This window comes from Chaetodon trifascialis, chromosome 11 (genome assembly GCF_039877785.1).
Source record: "Chaetodon trifascialis isolate fChaTrf1 chromosome 11, fChaTrf1.hap1, whole genome shotgun sequence".
Classification (NCBI taxonomy): Eukaryota; Metazoa; Chordata; class Actinopteri; order Chaetodontiformes; family Chaetodontidae; genus Chaetodon; species Chaetodon trifascialis.
Genome location: NC_092066.1, coordinates 20,316,914 through 20,337,963, shown reverse-complemented (window position 1 = coordinate 20,337,963; position 21,050 = coordinate 20,316,914). Strand labels below are relative to the sequence as shown.

The 21,050-nt window shown below is 45.2% G+C and overlaps 2 protein-coding genes across 5 annotated transcripts in view; both read right to left on the bottom strand.

The window, feature by feature from the left end:
• Positions 1 to 21,050, bottom strand: part of LOC139339495 (E3 ubiquitin/ISG15 ligase TRIM25-like) — a 308,448-nt gene that overhangs the window by 27,947 nt on the left and 259,451 nt on the right. The gene's annotated exons all lie outside the window — the stretch shown is intronic.
• Positions 1 to 21,050, bottom strand: part of LOC139339494 (uncharacterized) — a 138,601-nt gene that overhangs the window by 115,125 nt on the left and 2,426 nt on the right. Inside the window, exon 2 of one of the 4 annotated variants that reach the window (XM_070975143.1) lies at positions 17,508 to 17,538. The exons of the other annotated variants lie outside the window; for them this stretch is intronic. The gene's annotated coding sequence lies outside the window, so the exon portion shown is untranslated. The remainder of the gene's footprint in view (positions 1 to 17,507; positions 17,539 to 21,050) is intronic. 4 annotated transcript variants of the gene reach the window in all.

The window sequence follows — 21,050 nt, the reverse complement described above, 5'->3', positions numbered from 1 at the left end:
CAACAGCTTCTGACCCTCTATTATTTATCCGGGGCGGCTTTTTGCTGAGTGTGCATGCTCTTTTTTAGTAATACCCTGCTTCACATTCATACAATTCCATACATTCATGCCGGAGAGCTGCCCAGTACAAGCACAGACACCCACTGTTGGCCACTCAGCAGCTTCACCGGAGCATTACTCATTCACTTTCCCCCCTTTGCTGCCTCACCAATAGCCTTTCATTCACTACGGATTTCTCCATTTCAAAAATCATCTTGTTCACATTCAAAACTTGGGAGGCAGTCATACATCAAGCGCTGGCTGTGGCTTATTGGGGCCGATTGCGCATTGCGGCTTCACAGAGTCACAGTGCATCACGAAGGCAGTTCCATTAATTGGAAAAATGTCTTCTATTCGGGGGCATGATTAAAATGTGGTGTGCTGTGTTTTTGTGATAAAGACTCAGGGAGATGGAGAGATACGATGGGAGTGCACTCAGAGGAAAGAGAAGAGAGGAGAGGCCCGGAGGCCCGGCACGCTGGGTCGCAATCCAACGCCTGAGGAGGGTCACCGGCTGTATGAAAGTGGACTAAAAGCCTGGGTTTTCCCTCAGTGAGCCAAAGCCACCCGTCTGGTTTCGAAGAGTCTGGGTTCATTTCGGCTGATGTGAAGTCGAGAAAGAGTCCTCATGGCAAGAGGTGGTTATAGATTTAACCCATAGTTACAGGGATGACATTTCCAAGCGCGGAGGAGCAAATGTTCTGACACAATAATACCCCTTTTCACAGCAGTGAGGATATAAAAAAGAACATCTCAGTTTCCCCCCTGAGATCCTCCACTGCTTCCCCTCCACGCTGCTGCTCACCGACTGATGAATATTTATACCGTTCACACTTTAATACAGCCTGATCTCTGCTCTGCCAATTTACACTGGTGATACTCTACATGTGAGTGTGAGAATTAAGTTGCAGAGTGGGGACATTGTGTCTCTGATGTTGGAAACTCCTACTCTCCCTACTTCTTGTCCCCAATTCCATGGTTTGATCACGTGACAGGCCCTGGGGTTTGTGGAGTCAGCGAGGAAACAGGCTTGGCTGACTGCTCTGGCAACACTCCCCTTTCCATACCTCCAGGGGGCCTTTGCTACCCCTCTCCCATGCCGCTCATTGTACCCCAAGGTGGGCTTTACCCCTGGATAGTTATCCATCCATGCTCCACAGCTCTGGGCTCCCCTAAGGCCAGTCTGGCTGCACGCGGAGGCCAAGCCCAGGCTGCTTTGGGGAGGGAAGCAGCAGAGCCGAGCTGGAGGTCTTCCTCTGGGGGGCTCAGCAGGAGCTGAACTGGATCCAGGTGGTGTGGATAGATCACTGGTAACCACAGGGTTGGTTAGAGACACACAGGCTGCAGGATGAGCACAGCCAGCCTTTCCTGCTTGACTTCCCCGTCTTCAGCTCCTCACACTCAGCTGCTGTGCACCTCAGCAGCCATTGTCAAAATAAAAATGGGTTCCATTTTCACTGCTACTTTGTTCAGGAGCAGTGAGCTGAACAGAAGAGGTAGAGTAATTATAGAAGCCAGAATGAGCACTCTGATTGCAAAATAATGTCTCAGGGAAGGATTTTATAGCAATAAGAAACAGCAGGGGGAGGAATTGTGGAGGGGGAACTCTTTGGCAAGAAAAAAGGAACAAATCCAGATGTTTTGTGTTCATTTTTCTTTAAACGTTGTCCCATGTAATAAAACGGACTAGATCTCGAACAACAAATTTTCTTTTTGCTGTTTTCTGTCAGAGTATGTGCGTCCATTCATCATCATCACCATGGTGTGAACTCCACTCCAACCTGTCTCTCCTCCCTGTACACCAGTAGAAAAAGCAAAAAAATGTCATCGGCTCTCCATTTCCCATCTACAGGGACATAAGGATCGCATGGTGGCAACAAATCGAAAAGTATCTTCACCCGGTGTGTTGACTTCAACTTCCATGTCTGGAGACGCAGGACGCATGCAGTGCCTTGATGCTCTCCGCCAGCATCGATCTGAGGCTTTGAGACTTGGCCAAAGAGCTATCAACCTTTTAAAGTGTCACTTTCAGAGGGAAATGGATTGAAGTGGTTGGAGGGAGGAGAGGAGAGACAGCGAGGTAGAGGGTAAAATATCTGAGGACAAACAACTGGTGTAATCAAATCACTCCCATCAGAAGCTCATCATTCATGGCTAAACAGCTCACTTCAGTATGTTGGCTCGTGTGTGTGTGTGTGTGTGTGTGTGTGTGTGTGTGTGTGTGTGTGTGTATGTGTGTGTGTGTGTGTGTGTGTGTGTGTGTGTGTGTGTGTGTGTGTGCGCGCATATACACTATGTGTGTATATGATCACATTTGTGTATATTTTAAATGGTACCTGCCAAAAACAGCAGATACAGCATTTATGTTGGAAAGAACAGCTTTGCCAGGCATAAATGTAAAAACAACCATTTATGGTTTTAGTGGTAGTTGCATGCTGGATGTCAGGTTAAACTGACTGTAGCTCTGAACTTATGGGGCATAAGTTAATATCGCATCATATCATGCTGTAATGACAAGCAGAGGCCGAGGTAGAATGGCTGCAAAGCCACCACTGTTGGCAGTTACACCTAATTAAGGTCCATCAACACTGAAGGAGGTATGAAGGAGCTATGGCTGTTTGTTTACATCTGATTTCACTTGGAAACAAACCGTTCCAAAATGTGACTGTTAATTCTGGCTGTTTAAAAGACTGAAACAGCAGCATGTTTTCCTTCTCTTTGCCCTCCACCAACAACGCACAGACATGAGATGAATAGTGATTTCTCACATCACGCTCTGAAAATATAAAATAATTCCTCAAATGAGGAACTTTTCATTTAATATAGCATATAAAAAACAGATGTAAAAAGTATTTAAATGAAAATTTCCAAAAAGAAAAATCCTACAAAACAGCCCTGACTTAAGGTGAATCTTTTAACCAAAATTTACTGCAACTTCAGTTTAAGCTACAGAGTGTGTACATACCTTCAAATAAATGAAAAATACACAATAACTGAGAAGCTCTGCCCAGACGATAATACAGCCATACACACACACAAGGTGGGAAACAAAAAAACACTCCAGTAGTTTTTAAGCGAGCAGAGATTGAAGCGTCAGTTTTTTCATCGCCTCTAAAACCCCATTCCGCTTTTCCTCAACTCTGCCCATACTTGATTAAACGCCTCAAGCAATCTTTAGGGTAAAAACTTACTTCAGCCGGAGGATATCCGAACGCAATTAAGCGAAAAAATTGTTTTCATCTCAGAGCAGTGCTTGTTTCTCCAACATGTGAGCGAGCTCAGAGGTGAAATCTGAAAGCACGGAGCAACACAGTACAGCTGCAGAGCCGTGCCATACTGCCGCTCACAGGAGGGATGTGACCTCGTGTGGGTGCGTGTGGCCGTTTGACAGCCAACATTAAAATACCATTTCCCCTTTTTATTATCCACTGATAATAAACTTTAAAGTATGAGTTGTGCAAATGAAAGAGAGAACACCGCTGTCTTTGTTTACACTGCTGCGAGCACACGTACATCCATGCATGCATGTGGGTGTATTAAGAATACCCAGGCTTACAGTACAGAAGTTTGGAGATTTCCACTGTGCTTCTTTGAACTGTTAATGCTTATGTTGAAAACCTTCAAAAAGCCTGCTTCATGCATCCATTGTCTGATGTACACTGTTCCATTTTAATTTTGCACTCCCTGGCATCGACAAACAAAAGCCCAGCAAGATTTCCAAGTTCATTCCATTTAATGAAGGATAGGAAATAGAAGGTGAGAGACAAGAAGACGAGAGAGACTTCACACCTCCTCTTTGTGGAGGGGTCAAAGCTTTGCAAGCGCCAGTCAAATTTTACATTCATCGCCATGAAGAAGTTGAGAGGGTGTGTAATAGGAAACGTTCACTTATTTTGGATTTGGCAATTACTGTGTTGAGAAATGTTGGCATGGAGAGGAATGAACTTTTTAAAATGGAGTGGGAGAATCAAGGTTGCTCAGCTGCCTCGGCTAATGGAGGAGGATACTGAAGTTCTGTCTCCTCTGTTGAGGTTTTTCAAAAGGGGGAGTTGTGGCTTTAAAGTGAGGGGAAGAGACCACCCCCATCCCACCCTTCAAACGCGCACAGCAGCATCCGTCTAGCCTCTCAAACACAGGCCTGTACACAAACGCGCACGGCCACAAGCAAGGAGGACTGTACTGCATGAACACACACCATATATCTCTAGAGGTAAGACTGAAATCCAAAGACCTGACAAGACAAGTCAAAGGGATCCCACGCCTTGAGGCAGCAGAGAGGAGAGGACGAGGAGAGGGAGCAGAGGATGAAGGATGAAGGGAGGAGAAATATTCATTGGGGATAGAAAGAGTGACACCGGACGAGATGAAAAGAGAAGGAGAGGCGGAAATCGGTGAAGGCGGGCGGAGGGAGAGGAGGCGGTGTGGGAGGAGAGATGCGAAATAACGAGAGAGGAGAGAAAGCGAGCGGAGAGTTGGAGCTATGAGGAACGAACAAGTGTGGGAGGAGTGGGAAAGGCACGAGCACAAAGTGTAAAAAAAAGAGAGAAAAGAGCGAAAGCGGAGCTGCATTCGGAGGTACTAAGTGAGTCTGAGGACAGGGCTTGGGAGGAGAAAGAGAGATGTGTTCTGTGTGCGCCCCGGATGAGAGCGAAAGAGACAAGAAGATAAACTGTCAAGAGGAGCCAGTGAATCCAGAGCGACAGAGAAGGGAGCATGTATGCATTTAGATGTTAGTCCTGCATGTGCGGAAAGCTCGAGCGAGGCTAAAATATCCAGCGAGAGATGTCTGAAAGAGGGGGAGAGAGGCAAAGAGGGACAGAGTGAGTGAGAGAGATGGTGGCGGTGATTCGTTGATGCTATCTGGGCACAGGGAGATGTGTGTGACACAATCTCAAATTGGAAATCGCTGTTTCAATCTCGCCTCACTCCGTGGCTACCCGCTCCACTGATAACAAGAGCAGCCTAATTCTATTAAAAATACCCCGTGAGTGCAGTGGTGGCTGAGACGAAGACAGCGAGAGAGGGAAAGGAGAGGCAGGAGGAGGAGGAGGAGGAGGAGGAGGGTGAGTTGCAGACAAGAGGCCAAACGAGGGAAAGAGAGAAGTCTGACTGATTGGCGAAGCAAACCCGAAAGACAACAGTGAGCCTTAAAGCGTTCGCACGGAGAGAAACTCTCGCCTGTCTTCCACCGTATCTCTTTAGCCCATCTGCCCATCATCTCTCTCAACCTCTCCATCTCAGCAAATAAGCCCCCTCCATCTATCTAACTACCCATCTGTCTATTTATCGCTCTATCCATCTGCCAGCTCTTATCACTCCCCACAGGTGACTGTTCTCATTTAGGACGGCTCTCTCTGCCCCGCTCGTTCATTTTTTGACTCTTCAGAACCATTTGCTCGACTCGTCTCCCTGCACCAGGTTAGCCAACCTCGTGATGGAAAGTCTGTCAGGCAGCCGGTTGCTCTTTCATCTCGCTCTTCAAACTCCTTGGCCAACTGGAGCACTCTGAAAAGTACTTTGTTTCCCAGGTTCGACTAAAGATAGAATTAAGTGGCCAGCTAATCACTAATCAGCCGGTGGATCAATCTGAATTCACAGAGGGCTGCGAGGGAATAGGTCCTGTTTAACTTGTCCTCAGCCAAATAAGACTTTCAAAAGTCTTTGCCTCTGTAACAGTCGGCCAGCTGAGATCATAGATTGTCAGCGAGACAAAGGATTTGATGGAGATGAGAAAAAACTAGACTCCAAGGGCCAGCCAAAGAGCACTCCGGCACAGTATCATCTTGCTTTGGCCTGCTCAAAACACCATCATTTTTGCTATTATTTCTTATAAGGGCTGTGGAGACGAAGCAGGAATGAAAGCAAGAGAGGGAGAAAGTGTCAAGAGCAGAGTGTGTACATGGGGTCGGTCTAAATAAAAAAGTAAACAGCGATGATTCCAGCAGCCAGGCAATAAAATGTCAGGCTAATGAATTAATCAGACAGTCATTAGTTTCTATCTGCTGAGGTCCGAGCCACTTTTTTTCCCCTCTTCTCTTCCTTCACAGACAGAGAGAACGGAGCATGCAGGGAGTGAATGCTCATTCAGCTGTGAAAGAGACTGTGTGTGTGTGTGTGTGTGTGTGTGTGTGTGTGTGTGTGTGTGTGTGTGTGTGTGTGTGTGTGTGTGTGTGTGTGTGTGCTCACCCGCTGCCTGCATGCCTTTATGCTGAACTAGGGATTGCTGGCGTGCATGTGTGAATGCGTGTGTGCACCCATTACGCTTTGTAGCTTCTGTTGATGATTGCTTGTCATACCAATAAACTCAATCAGAAGGCCCAAATGTGAAAGGGTGGGGGGGCAGGGGTTGGGGTGAAAAGAGCACAAAGTCAAGGAGGAGGAGGAGGAAGGGGGAGAAGGCAGACAGAGAGAGGGAAAGAATTAGGTGGACAGTTGGGAGACAGTCAAAGCTGAGAGATAAGATACTTGGATTAGCGAAGAGAGAGCTGGAGAGTGAGAGATGAAGAGGTTGAGATATGGAGAAGGGCAGCTGTGTAATCTTGGGCTTTAAAATGAGTTGGCTACTCCTGTGGTCAGAGGAGGAGCTCTAAATTGAGATTATAATGGAGGGATTGTGGGAGAAGTAGACAGCGATACGGAGACGCTAATAATGACAAAGATAAAGGGGTCCACGAGCCGAGGATCAAGACGATAGCTGTTTATGAATCTACAAGCTGCCTGATACTTAATCCTCCATCAAATATCAACTCATTTAGCTCAAGCAGAACAAACTGTACACAAGACATAAACTCAGAAATGCATACATTAAAAAAATCTGTGTTTGTCACATAAAAGTCCTCTCTGTAGCTGCCTTTGCACAGAATCAGTCTCAGAGTTGTAACCTGTAATACTTACCTCCGTAAACAACACACACTACACAGGCTGTTTCAATGATGTATGCAAATTGAAGAGAATTGAGGAAAATAGGCTACAGATCCCAAAATAGCAAAACAAATAAGACAGAATAATGAATTTAAATTGTTATGGGTCCACAGCTACAGGGACAATTATTTAAACAAGAGAGCAGCCACTTAACACCGAGCAGTCAGGGTCTGACCAATAATGGTTGTTTTAACCGGAGCTCTTACAATCAATCAATAGACTAATAACCATGGATATGGAGTTGGCTGAAGCCATTTAAGTGAGTTCATTAAGGTAATATTAGCAAGAGAGAGGTTAGCAACCTTTTAAAACTGACACACATCAAACTTTTAAATATGATCTTGATGGGTGCTCTCACACCTCGCCTGTTCGGTTGGTTCAACATTCGCCCACGTGTTTGGGTTCATTTAGGCTGGTGTGAAGGCCGTCAGTGACGATCTGCTGGGGGATAAGGAACCAGGCTATGGTCAGTTTCACACCTGTAGTGGTGACTAAGAGTTAGGAAAAAAATTGCATTGTGTACCGTATAACAGGAGGCTAGTTAGTGTGTGGTCACTACGCTTCACTTATTTGTCATTAGGGACTGCTGAAATATGCTTTCCTCTGTCTGACAAATCAGGGAAAATACCTGCAGTCACGTCGTGGAGCCAATACCTGTTCCCACATGTACATGTCTACGTGCCCCTTTGGGAGATCGATATATTAGCAGTTCATGACGAGCAGCTGGATTTAACAGTAGTTTAGCTTTTTCAAATTGTATTCCATTCAGGCTGGTGTCACAGCTGTCAATCAAAATCTGGTGCAAACTTCACAACTGGTCCCACACTTCCTGAAAAGGAGGCTTTCCATCCAGGCAGGTGTTTGTGGTGTGAAAGCAAAAGCAGACAGGCTGCAGGATTTTATGACAGCAGATATGTGATATGAACATGAATTCAAAGGTTCTGTCCGTGAATTTGCGGCACTCTTCAGAGAGGGACTGGAATGCTGCAATTTTACAGCGCGTGGCCTCTATTTCAGTCTGTCCCGTTCTCCGTGATCTTTAACACATGGTCGAGTGGCTGCCTTGACTGAAAATGCTCATAATCACTTACTTCTTCATGCTCTCTCTTTCTCCAGAGAATGTTTAGATGCACAAAAGAAGCAGCTTAGTCAGACGTGTCAAGGAGTTGACACTGCAGCTCTGCTCTTTGAGGGATTTCTCAGAATGAAAATATCAACAAGGATTCTGCTGAGATAACCTATTTCTCTTGATAAACACACTTCAATATAAAATCTTATTTAAAACAACAACAACAGCAACAAAAAAAGCACATACTGTAAGGAGGAGGCTGAGATGGTGGCACTTACAGCAGCAGATGGTATTGGCAAGAGAGCATCAGCAGAGTAATAGTGAGAGGTCTCAGGTTATAATTGTAGCACACCTGGATGAATATGATTGGATGCCGCTAGCCAAACAGCTGATGAATGAGCCAGTGATTGTGAAGCATGTACAAAGCAGCTGATTCGAATCATCTAACGCAAGCACGACTTCAGCATTCTGCCTGAACTAACGCTTTGCTTCAGTAAAGTGCTGTCAGTCCATATAACTTTATGTTTAGAGCTCTGAGGAAGCCAGTGCTGAACACCAAAGATCTTTAACCAGACTGAGCTCACAATCTAAACTTACATCTAAAGGTCAGAATTTAGTTCTTGTTCACAGCGATAAGAAGCGCTTCCTCTTTCTGATGGATAGCCCGACCAGAGGCCAGTGAAGGAATGATGATTGACATTTGTCATGGATTTGATCGGTCTCGTCATCTCCACACCTGTCCATCTTGTTTGTGTGGTGCAAAGGAAAAACGGATCAATACATCTGATCGATGGCTTCAAAGATTTAGCCTAAGCTTTGCTCCATTCTCAACAGGCTGTCATTCAACCCCGGCTGGCCAGACGCATCTTATTCCAACAGGAGACAGCTATTCACTTTCTGGCTTTCAACTGTCTGTGGAAAGTAAAGCACTCCCTGTCGTCCATTCTGAGAGATTCTGACAAGAGGCAATGGTGTGTTTGCAAGGGGAGGGGGGCGGGCGCGGGAGGGTAAGCGCCAAGCATCGCAGCTCTGGATCGAGAGGAAAGAAAAGGCGGAGGGTGGAGGTGGCACTGTGGAGAGGCCTGCCTGTGAAAACAGACACTTGCAGAGACTGCGCTCAGGAAATCATCAAACAGCAGTTGGTTAAGGGTCTCTCTTGTTCCACAGCAGTAAAGGGACCCTGATGATGTGACACCAGGCTGAGCTGATGAATGTGACTTTTGGCTCTGGTTATAGATAGTCCCATTTTGTTCGACACGGGCCGCCTTTCTTCCACTGGCAGCAAGCTGAATGGAGGCTTGGCATTTGAAAGGAAGCCGAGAGATTTGCTGGCGGATTAATCCTTTCATTAGGGAAAGTGAGAAGTTAATTGCGGCAACAGCTGCATCTCTCATGTTTACACGACTGACGGTTTAAACGCCATCCCTTTAAACGGAAAAAAGCAATTATCAATAAATGCAGGGCAATCTTGCCATGATGAATTGAGCTCAAATTAGGCTTTCTTCTTCTCCGCACCGCATATTCTGGGCGCAAACAGCAGTGTTGGCTGGCAGCACGTGGTCTTTTCCAGAGCTGAATTGTCACACAACAAAGATAAAACACTTGACTTTCTGCGATGAAGAGTTCCCAGGGAGAATGATCAAAGGTGAGCCAGAGTCGTGATTTCTTGCTGATGAGCAAAGAGAGATGAGGAGAGAGCGCAGGGAGGCAGGGAAGAAGGGTGAAAGGGGCTCTAACTCACTTGTGTGAGCTGAGGGGGAAGAGGAGTCGGGTGTGTTGATACACTGTGGAACAACAACTTCAACAGAAGAAGAGCTTGCCAGAAAACTAGAAGTCAAATTAAGCTGCCAATTGAGAAGCTGAGACAGTGTTCTTGTCTGCATTCAAAAGTTTTACTTAAAAAATGAGGGTTGAGAGTGAGGAGACCAAAACACAGGGAAAATTCAAAGGGAGTCAAGACAGGCGGGAGGAAGTGGGGCAAGCACGGAGGTTGTGAGATAGAGAGGATGGAAGGCGAAAAGAAACTGAATGACTGAAAACAAGGGCAGCGGGGAGTCCAACAGCGAGAAGGGAAGGATGGAGGACAAATGGGAGCAGCACAGTGGTAGAGAGAGGAGAAAGAGGAACTGAGGCACTGAGGAAGACAGGGTAACATTCACCGTTAGAGACGATCAATTTCCCGTCCCCTCAATAATAGATGTGACGAGCACGGTGGGCTGTTATCTGTCAGGCTTGACTGACCGAAATACAATCCCCACTGGGAGCCCACACACACACGTACACACACATACGCAAGCTCACACTCACACAGAGGAATGTCTGATTTCAACACACACATTCTGGAAGTGTAACTCATGCGCTAACCTTGAAGCACATGGCTGCAAAAGAAGGAGAGAAAGAATTTAACTCAAAATGGAAATCGTTTGTGTTCCCCGAGGCCTTCGATGTCATCTCTATGGTTGCACACTAACGCACCGATGTCACTGATGCTCTCACTCATCAACTGAAACTCTTGTCCATTTTACAAGCAAAGACATAAAGCAGCTCCCGTCGCTGCACCTCTTCTCACATCCTTGCGTTGTGTCCTTTTCATCGCTCACCCTCCATCTTTCACGGACCCAATGTCATGTCACCTACCAAGCACATGTCCACGCCACACCATCGCTGGCGCTTTTAACAGTGTAAGAGTGTGGTTACCTAACACACGAGAGACAAGTAGACAGTGGAAGGCAGGCGTGTGGAAGAAGCGTGACAGAGCACAATAGGAACGGGCTCTCACTCAGCCCATATCTGTCAGGACCCCCTCGTGTTGCTTTACCCAGATGTGTCACACCAGAACACACACACACTCCCCACACATTTGCTTTATCTCCAGCTGTTCCCGCTGCAAGTGCTGTATGTGGAGGGTGGGGGTGGCACTTCAGGCTCGTGACTGTGTGATCGGAGGAGTATCTGTTCATGCGCAATCTTTTGTCTTCGCTGACATTTGCCATATTGCGTGTGTCACAGCATATCTGCGTGGCTGCATGCAAAGAGAGGGTGACAAAAGTAGAGCAGTGGAATATGTTACGTGCGTGGAGTTGGGACAACACAGGAACGAATCAACAATTGAAAACATGTCAGTCTGACGCATTCAAGACACATCAAACACAGTCAAGAAGTGCAAGAGCAGGCCTGATGCATGAGCTGCGATGAATCCGATATTAGCGCTGCAGCAGGCCAGTCAATTTTGGCAGGGAAAATTAATATTATGTAGGTGGTCAGAGACATTTCTATAGCCCGGTCGAGAACAAAAAAAATTGGAAAGTGTTTAGACATAAACGGCAATAAAATTGATGAGCCAATATGTGGGAGTCAGCTGAACATCAGCAGTGTAGCCATCTTCACATTCTGTGATCATGGACGACAAACACTCGCACAGAAAGCAGGGTGGATCCTGACACAGTGAAAAGCAAGCACCACCACTGGCAACAGGTGAGGAAACACCTCAGTCTCCAGCACATGATAACATGTAATTATTATGTTTGGATACCCCTGAGATTTATTTATTCATGAATGAGGAGAGATTTCAAGCCCCTATAGGAGCAGTCTTTTGCTGCTGTACTACACAGGAATTTATGCTTGCTGCAGGCAAGCATATGATGTGTCATTCATGTTTCCAAACTGAGGGGCGCACCAGGAAAGCTGAGTTCTGCTGAAAAAGATCTGCCTGGTGGTACCAGGCTTATTTAGAGGTATATATAACAGAGGTATATATTTAAGTGGTTCTCTATAATTGTAAACCATTTTTGTTGGTGAATTTTGTGATTTAACAATACATGTACTGTGTGCAAAAAGGCTTTCTTTTGCTGTTCAAAACTAGCTTGAATGTGCCTCCTTGGATCTGAAATGTCACAGCAGGTATATATATATATAAGACCGTCGTCTGGGTAGCTACTACCACAATATGTTTGGTTGTGAAAAGTGAAAATGGCCATAATGGACTAATTACCCCACCATCAGCTGAGGTTGGGGAACTCACACTAGCTAGCTTTGTACCATTCCTTGACATTTCCTGTCCCCTCTTGAAAGGCCAGCAGCAGCCTCAGGTCCATGAGGCACAGACGAGGCCAAACCGGTTAGGAGTGGGGACTTCCATTATCTTCTTGCTCATTATTGGCCCTGACAAAGCATTTTAAAAATATTCTGGCTAGAAGAAGACAGGTGGAAATCAAGAGTGTACATACATTTTAACTGTTTCCAAATGCAATTTGCATTGTATGACCTTTGCAACAAGATTAAATATATTATTGGTATCCAGTGTGTGGTGATACATAGTCGACCCCTTGACATAAATAGATCTGTCAGTGTGTATTAATTATTAATTCAGCTGATGGTATCACTCGGTAATAATGATATTCAGCTGTATTGCACAGCAACATTAGCCGCAACAACCCTGCACACCCACACAGGTGTTTTCACTTATTCCATCTGATTAAATAAGTTAGCTGAGGTCACGAAAGGTCTTAAAGCTGGCAAGATGTAACTGGTGCAACAAACCGAACTAGCGAACTAAAACTAGGACATATTAATCAAGCGTGTGCAAAGCCACACCAAATGGCGTATTCCTTTCAAGCAATGAATCGCTTGCAAGAACCGCAGCATCAGAAGTGCTGGAATCCGTTTTGTATTTAGTGAAGACGTATAATTTGTATTTCACAGGTAAATCCAAGCAGTCGTGGGAAATATTCAGTAGTCAGTAGAAAGTTAGTTTCGCCACTGTAATTTTGAATTTACAGCTGTGGTGTCTAGCAGCAGCTTTCCACATTGGTTAAAGAAAGGTCAAATTAAGAGCTGTTATTTTTGTTGCTATTTTTAATTAATCTAGCTAAGCTGCAAGCTAGCTAGCTACATGGGAAGAGGATGTCCCCGTTTGCCAGAAGTTTGGAAGCAGGCTCAGGAGGTGAGTGCACTTCTTCTGTCTAAACCCTGAGAGGAACCAGGTCTAATCTGCCATTTAGGTGGAAACACCAGCACTGGTTTACTGTGGATGAATGGGGGCAGTGATGTGCTGTGATTTCATACAAGTCCTTTTTGCTTCTTGTAGGCCCTTTAATTTTTATATTCACAGCAATGTCATGTTTACATGTTTCATGTCCTGCATGTGAAAATCATTGACTCATAGAGATTAAACCGAAACTTTATTTTTAGGGACTCCACTGACAGCATCATAGTTCAAACACTGCCTTCGTTATAAGTGGATTAATATCTGTTCCTATCTGTGCCTGTCTGTCTGTTCTCACCCTGTGAAAGACTGGCAGCCTGCCCAGGCTGTTTCCTGCCCGTTTCCGCCCGGTGCTTGCTGGGATAGACTCTGGTGAACTTATGACCCTGGCCAAGAATAAGTTGGCATATTAAATGAATGGGTATAGCAATACTGCATATTGGTAAATTATCTAATGATACTTGCAAATGTATCAGTTATGAATCTCTATACAATGTAGGAGTACATTGATACATCTTGCAGCACAAACACAAATACAAAAATATAAACTTATTATATTCTAAGAAAAAAAATTATACATTTAATTATTTGAAGCTCCTTTAAATGTTCAACTCCTCTTTCATGTATCATTTCCATTTTTCAGACCAACATTACTCTGGCTTTTATTAATAGTCTTGCAGTATGTGTAAAAATAGCTGGAATCAGTGTACAGATACAACGTGCTGGGGGGGAAAGTATTATGATAATAAAAAAGTTTCAAGGCATTTCTAGGCCAGGACCAAGAGAGTAAAACTGCTTCCCAAGAATCGAGTGTGACTCCCCAGTGAGCAGCACACTTGGTGTGCAGCAGCCCTTCACGTAAAAAGGGGAAAAGTCCAGTTGGGGGAGAGACAAGTAACGAAACTGTAAGGAACAAACTACCTTTCTGCCGAACGCTGTGTACAAGGCAGCAAGGAACAGATTCTCCATCCAACCCATGTGCTGTCAAGCTCAAAACATGATTCCAGCATTGTACCGCTGTGAAGTCCCTGCCATGTAGGCCAAGCCAAAACAAATGTGATGTCAATGCAATAATAAACGAGCTTTGTGTTTGAGTGCGACCATGATAATTAGTCTCAAGACGGTACGTTAGTAGAGAGAAGGCTCATAAAATATAGAGGCCATTTGGCGTGCACTCAAGAACAAATCTGTATTCTAAGAGCGTGGGCTGTTACACTAATGTTCTACATAGTTTAAATCTGGCAGAGGCACAGTCAGAAAACTTTGCTTGGAGGAAAGATGCTGACGGTTCCAGGCAGCAGGGTAGAAAAGATTACTGAGTCAGCACACGTACATAGATGCACACGCTCTCTCAGACACACATAACGCACGCCGACATGCCACACACTCCCCTCACTGAAGAAAATACCTCTTTGTTGACTCGATTGCCCATGTGACCGCACGCATCACCATTCAAGGTTCCTGACAAAATTGGGGTCGTCGCTGAACAGCGCCGCAACTCAAGGTCGGGGAGATGATAATGATGTTTATGAAGTCTAAATCCACAAAATAAGATTCCCTCTGTATCTCCCCAAGTGCCTACCTGCCGAGCAAGCCTCCATTGTGACCAGCAGTGAAAGGTCTGGTTCGCAATTTTAGCTAGAAGCCCCATCACACTGTGCGGTGGAGCCGGGGAAGGAGGCTGAGGAAAGCACACATACGCCTAAAAAATCAAAGGGATCATAGTGCAGGCATGTATAAGAGACACATTCCTACAGCTTCATGCAGTGAATTATAAGATTATTGTCCCAACCCTCCAACACCAGCAGGGGATGCAGTGACATTTTGACAACACTAATCACCTCATTCTGAACCTGTTCTGTTTGCTCAGGGAAGCAAGGAAATCTCCAGTGGCTGAGCGCCGGGAAAACACTGCAGCAAAAATAAAAGGCATAGCAAAGATCTTTGCTGCCCGTTGGGTGGTCCAAATGCTCCTGGTGGGCTCTTTGGTTCAATATGCTAGCTGCTTGCTCAAATTGTTACACGGTGTGTTTTCACAGCTTCTGTTCAAACAACCCCGTCTCCTGCCATGACACCCCATTCTGAGAGACGGCAAATACATCTTGGCCATCTCCTCAGGAACTGGCAAATAAAAAAGAGAAGAGACTTTATTTCTTTGAATGTTAAAGGCTGTTTTTCCCCTCTCGTCTTTTCATTTCTGTTGCATTAATCATGCATATAAAATGAGATTTTCTGATTAAAGCATCAAAAAACACAGCAGTGCAGTTTGAGCACGGATTTTTCTGGAAGGGAAACTTGCCAGGCCTAATTGAAGTGTGCTGTAATAGCAATCAAACACCAAAAATCTGTGACAATGAGGCCCCATTGGTGTTGTTGTAAGCTCACACAGCTGCACGCTCGTACACTGTGTGCTGAAATGTACATTTAGTTATCTATGTAGATAGTGTAGATAGAGGAACAAAGATGAATGTGCGTATTAAGTGAATTATACATATTTTTTGGAAAAGCAGCCATGTGCATCAGCGTATGAGTGGGACTGACCACTGTTGCCACAAAAGTGCTCTCACACGCGCCTACATACACACAGGCACAGCCTCAACCCCAAAGTGCTGCTGTTACACACCCAATTACAATTAAATTCTGTGCTTGGTGCTCCTCGGGGCCAGGGTATCGATGATTCATTTTACGTTTTATCAAAGAAACAGGAGTGCCATTAAAAAGAGATCAGTCAGCCACCAGGCTTGAGGAGTCTGCTTCTAATTGGCCATTCATCAAAAAGCCTTCTCAAGTAGATCACGGCGCTGAAATATCACGCATGACAACTGAACCGCAGTACATTAATTACACTACTGATGAACCTCATGCTCTGCAGCTCGCCCCTTGTGATTCCAGAGAGGCTGGAAAACGCACAGATGCACACACACACACACACCTGGACACATGTTCATCTGCACCAGAGTACAGCCGCAGAGAAGCGTAAAGCTTGCAAGAAGCTCGATGCATCACGCCGAACTAAAGATCATGGTATTTATCAATGTAATTTGTTGTTGTTGAGATAAGCATGAACAAACTCTCCCTCTGCTTCTGTATTTTTAGCTTCGAAAAACCTCCCCTGAGGTGCTGCCAATTCATGTGCTCAATTTCATCAGTCAACCTTTAAGAAGATGCTTTCAGCCGTTTCGTCTCACAGCATGTCCAGCGTGTTTTCACACAGACGGAGCACTGGTTTAAAAAGGTATTGTAGTCACTGTCTCTCGCTTGTCTTTGTTCAACTTAGCAGCCATCAGGACACATGCAGATGAGGCGTTTTGAGCTCCATCTCTCTCCTCTCACCACGTGCAGGGAATTCTCCCTTTCATCCATTTCCTGATGCACTCTAACTAGACAGTTTTCGGTCATGTCCCAGAATTATGCGTGCTAGCTTTCCTCTCACACACACACAGACACACACACATGCACAGATACGAACAGCTGCACATCCGCTGACAATTCATCCATCTCTGAATCTCTCATTTTCTGGTTTGAGCATTTTGGTGCTTTTTTCCACCCTTCTGAGCTGCTGCATCAGCTGGGGCCGGGTTCATCACTAAGCAGTCGCCCAGAGGCCAAGAAACAGAGAGGCAGCCGCTGTTAGTGTGGTTACAGAGCAACTTTGGGGTTAAAATGGGCATAAAAAGAGCCACATGTAGCCGAAGCTCGTTTGCATGTGTGTCTGCACACACGCATTTATCTGTGCTTCCTTTAGGCATAGGACTGATGAGGAAGGAATCTTCAAAGTAACGGAGTGAACCCCAGATGGTGTTTGATGTGTGGATAATGATTTAGGTAAGGCTAAGCAACACTTTCTTCACATCCAAGATGGAAAGAAACCTGAAACTGTTGTGTAGATTTGAGTATGAAAACCAGAAATTGAGAGCTTTACAAGGCATGGGAAATGTAACTCTGAAGTCTTGGATGTGCAGATTGTGCCTAAACCTGCCTGTCTGTGTAACTACTTTTCATACATCAAGCAGCAAGAGCCATATAAGAGGGCCACCTTGTGGGAATCAAACTTGTGCCCTTGTAGACTCTTGTGCATGTCAGTCCCTGCACAGGAGCTCTGGGCTACGCACTGCAGCTATCAGTTCATCATTGTCATACAGTAATTCAGTATGTAATGTTCCTCTCAGTCCCTAAGAAGCAGAGGAACAGACACACTGTCTACACGGAGCATGCTAAGCCCAGTCATTGTCCTGTAGGACCGGCTATTTAACACAGGAATAAGCCAATTATCTTCATGGAGTAGGCAAATTTACAATAGGATTTACTCAATTCCTACAGGACTCCTATGTCAGGGGTGGCAGCTTATACTGTAGGTTTCTTTCTGTCATGGCCACACACACACACACACAGATAGACACAAACACACACACGTCTGCAGCTGATGTGAAACATGCAGTCGTGCAGATGCACATTACCACCAGCCCAAGCAAACACCTACACAGTCACTCTCACCTCAGGCACATGCAGCATTTTCCCAGAAATACTGGCAGCCGTGATAAAGATGAGCCAACATGCCAGAGTGATAAATAACACAAAGAAATTGGTTAGCTCCTGTACAAGCAAATATTTCTATCCAAAAGCAATTGTTCAGAAAAATAGTTAATTTCCTGAGTATGCTAAATTTAATTCCAAAATGCTGGTTACAGTCATTGGCACCGTTTGTTGCATAGCTTATTAAAGTCTTCCTAAATTGTGTTAAACCGCGGTGAAATTATTTAAGTGGCTACAGTTAGTGCTTTCAATTTCACGTGTGCTCATGAATTGAGGAATGGGGACAAGGGAATGAAAAGCCAACGAAAGCTGTCACATTGAAAACTGTTTTAAAGATTTGCATCAAAACAAATCACTTCAATGTGAGATCTGAATAGAGGAAATTCATCTAAAAATGAATATTACGATCTCACATTCCATGTGCTAAAAGCACTAATTGCAGACTCCTCCATTTCACTGCAGCGAAGCGAGATCTGACCCCCCCTCTCCCTTATAGATTCCACCTTCATTATCCTTGTGCATGTACAGTAAGTAATGCAAGCTGGGCTGTGTGATGGATATGCCTGTTCTTTGATCTGTTCCTCACTTGTACACCTTAGTCCTCCCACCACCATGACTCATGGTTTAAAGGAATGTTATGAGCATGCCAGCACAGACCCTCACACAAAAATTAGCCAAAATTCAACATTCTTAAAAAGCTCTGAGCATAGCTTGACTTGTAACGGGATGGGTTTCAGCCGCTGTCCTAATGTCGAGGAACAAAAGTCAATAAGTCAATCACTATGTGTTTGAGTGCAGTCTGGAGGCTTAAGGTTTAATTAGTGCATCACAAGCTGATTTGAAAGACAAACATTGTCTGGACATGAATGGGTTGGAAGCAGAGTTGGGCCAGTTACTTGGAAAATGTAATCAATTATTAATGACATAATTCACTTATTGAAAAAGTCATTCCAATACATTTCTGAAAAGCAAAATACATGGTTTAGCAGTCTTATGCTCACTGACCATCACCAGCTAACATTAGCCTAGCCACGCTGACTGAAGCTGAAGTTCAGGGAGCCTGGAAATCTAATCATTTACATTATGTTCTTCTTCCTCATAATATTTGTGCACCTGACGTGTGCCAACATTGAAATCTCTCCAATAGCACTTGACAGAAACACAACGAACTGCTCTGCAGTGTTATCTGAAACTCAATTCCTGGCTCAAATCCAGCTTTCCATGAGAAATAACTGGAGAAAAGGCTCATTTTACCTCACCACTCCAAAACTTCAGCCAGTGGCAGCAAGTCTACAACCAACTCACACACATACAAGCAACAACCGTGTAAGCTTTCTCGTTCTGACAACGTCTGACTCTCTTGCCCTCTTCCTCTCTCATTTCTACACAGTAGGGTATACATGTAAATACACAGACAACACACACACACACACCAACACACACATTCAGCCCGGAGCAGCCTCCCGTCTTTCTGTATAATAATGTCTCCAGTGGAGCGAGCTGTTGTGCTTTTTTCACTGGAGTCCTCTTCATCCCACCCATCCAAACAGCCATCCACCACTGAGCTGGGAGTTGCCTCCACCAATCTAGCATCCCACTCTGAAATTCAGTCCACTCCAGCAGCAATACAGACCCCCTGCTGACAGCACAAAGAGAATGCGCCTCCATACTTTCAATTGCTGTCGAAGGGAGAAAATTGAGGAAAATCAATTTTCCTCAATTGCGTGTGTGCATGTACAATTTCTAGACTGCTTGAAGACAATGATTATGTATGACTTTCCTAAGTCATAGATTTGTGTGCGCATCATCTTCTGAATACGCGAATGCCTATATGCATCCCCACCTGCCTGCATTACCACGTGCATGCGAGTAAACAGCAATGTTGGTCTGAGAACAATCAGACCGTGACAGACTCTGCAGCACCATCCCAAAGGCCTCCACAGAGGAAAAACACCGCACCGCTAGACATAGCCATTTTCTCTAAATGACCGCCCTCCTCCCCTCCCTCCCTCCCTCCCATCGCCACCAGGGAGAGAATGGCTCTACATCTCGACATAGCACTGCCCAGGCAAGGGTCAGCCTGTCCGGCTCTAACTTGAGTCTGGAGGCGATGGGGACGCGGCGCTGCACTGGGAGAGGCTGAGGCCACCGCACACTGCATTGGGGGCCATGGGAACATGCGTGAAGGATACTCATGCTAAATCCCACTCTTTTCCTAGGAGACGCGTGTTTGAAACCCTTGGCGAATTCCCCCTCTTAAAAAGTCAGCATCAGCAATCATGTGTCTTCACCTCCTTTGATGCATGATCACCATCAAAGGGCACCGAGGGAAGGTATAGTACATCATCTCTCACATCTTTCTGGAGTTTAAAGGGAGCATCACGCATGGATGAAAAATTGCTCGTCCGTCACATGCCTTGAGTAGGTAATTGGAGATGATACAGTTGAGATTCAGTTCCGCGCAAAGTCACTGCAGAGTCACAGGCTTTTCAGTCCCCCTTCAAAAGACTGACACCAGAGGAAGAGTGCTCAGCTGGTTTTTCTACAGCTCATTCCATTTTTCCCGTGCCTGGAAAGCAAGAAGAGGGGAGTAACAAGCAGGATCTGAAGCGGCGTTAGATCCTGGAAGCTCCTTGTTTCCTTTCCCGTTTGAAATAATCGGAAAGGGAATTCTGCCATTATATTATCTCTGCGTGCCTGGGCCCTAGGGAACGTTCATGTCTTGAGCACTAAGCATTCATTTCCTTGTTCTCCATGAGGATTCCTGGAAGGCCATGTTGTCTGATTCATTTCACTGAATTGTCAGCTAATGAATGGTATGCGTCCGTCGACTGCCACACACTCTGTCGGAAGAGAAAAGCCCCCATGGGTGTACGTCTTGGGGGTTCTCCCATTCTCATTAGGAGGGAATCAAAAGGAAATACAGGCTCACTGATCGTTTACCATGTTCCCTGTGTGTGTTTCCCATAGGGTGGATAGCGTGTGAAGACATTATCTCTCACCGTGGAAGGCTGATCAGCATGTTTAGAAGCCTCTCAAACATCTTAGGGAGGACGTCACTGATGAAGTTTGGAGTCTTAAAAGAAAGAAAGCCATTGGATTGTCTGGAACATAATTAGTAAGCATTATGTCTTCCTGGCAAAACTTTTCAAGGCACTCCAGGCAGGAGAGGCAACAAGGTTATGTAAGATTGGTGGGGGAAATAGTTAAAGAAAATCTTCATTCAAGACCTGATTTCTTGTGCAATTCCCCAGCGCATCCTTGAACTCTCTAGTTTCCTTCTTGAGCACATATACACCTTTCATATATGTCCTTGATGTTTTTTTTTATTTTCTGAGTCTGCTGGTGTTCTTCCATCCTCCTTACTCTCTCTCACCATCTATCCTGAACTCCTTCCTCTACTGTCGGCCATAATACACAGTAATGTCCGCTAATGGGATTTGGTGTGTCCCTCGCTTGTCACAACTACAGCACCTCTCTTTCCAGCTCCTATTCTTCAGGCAG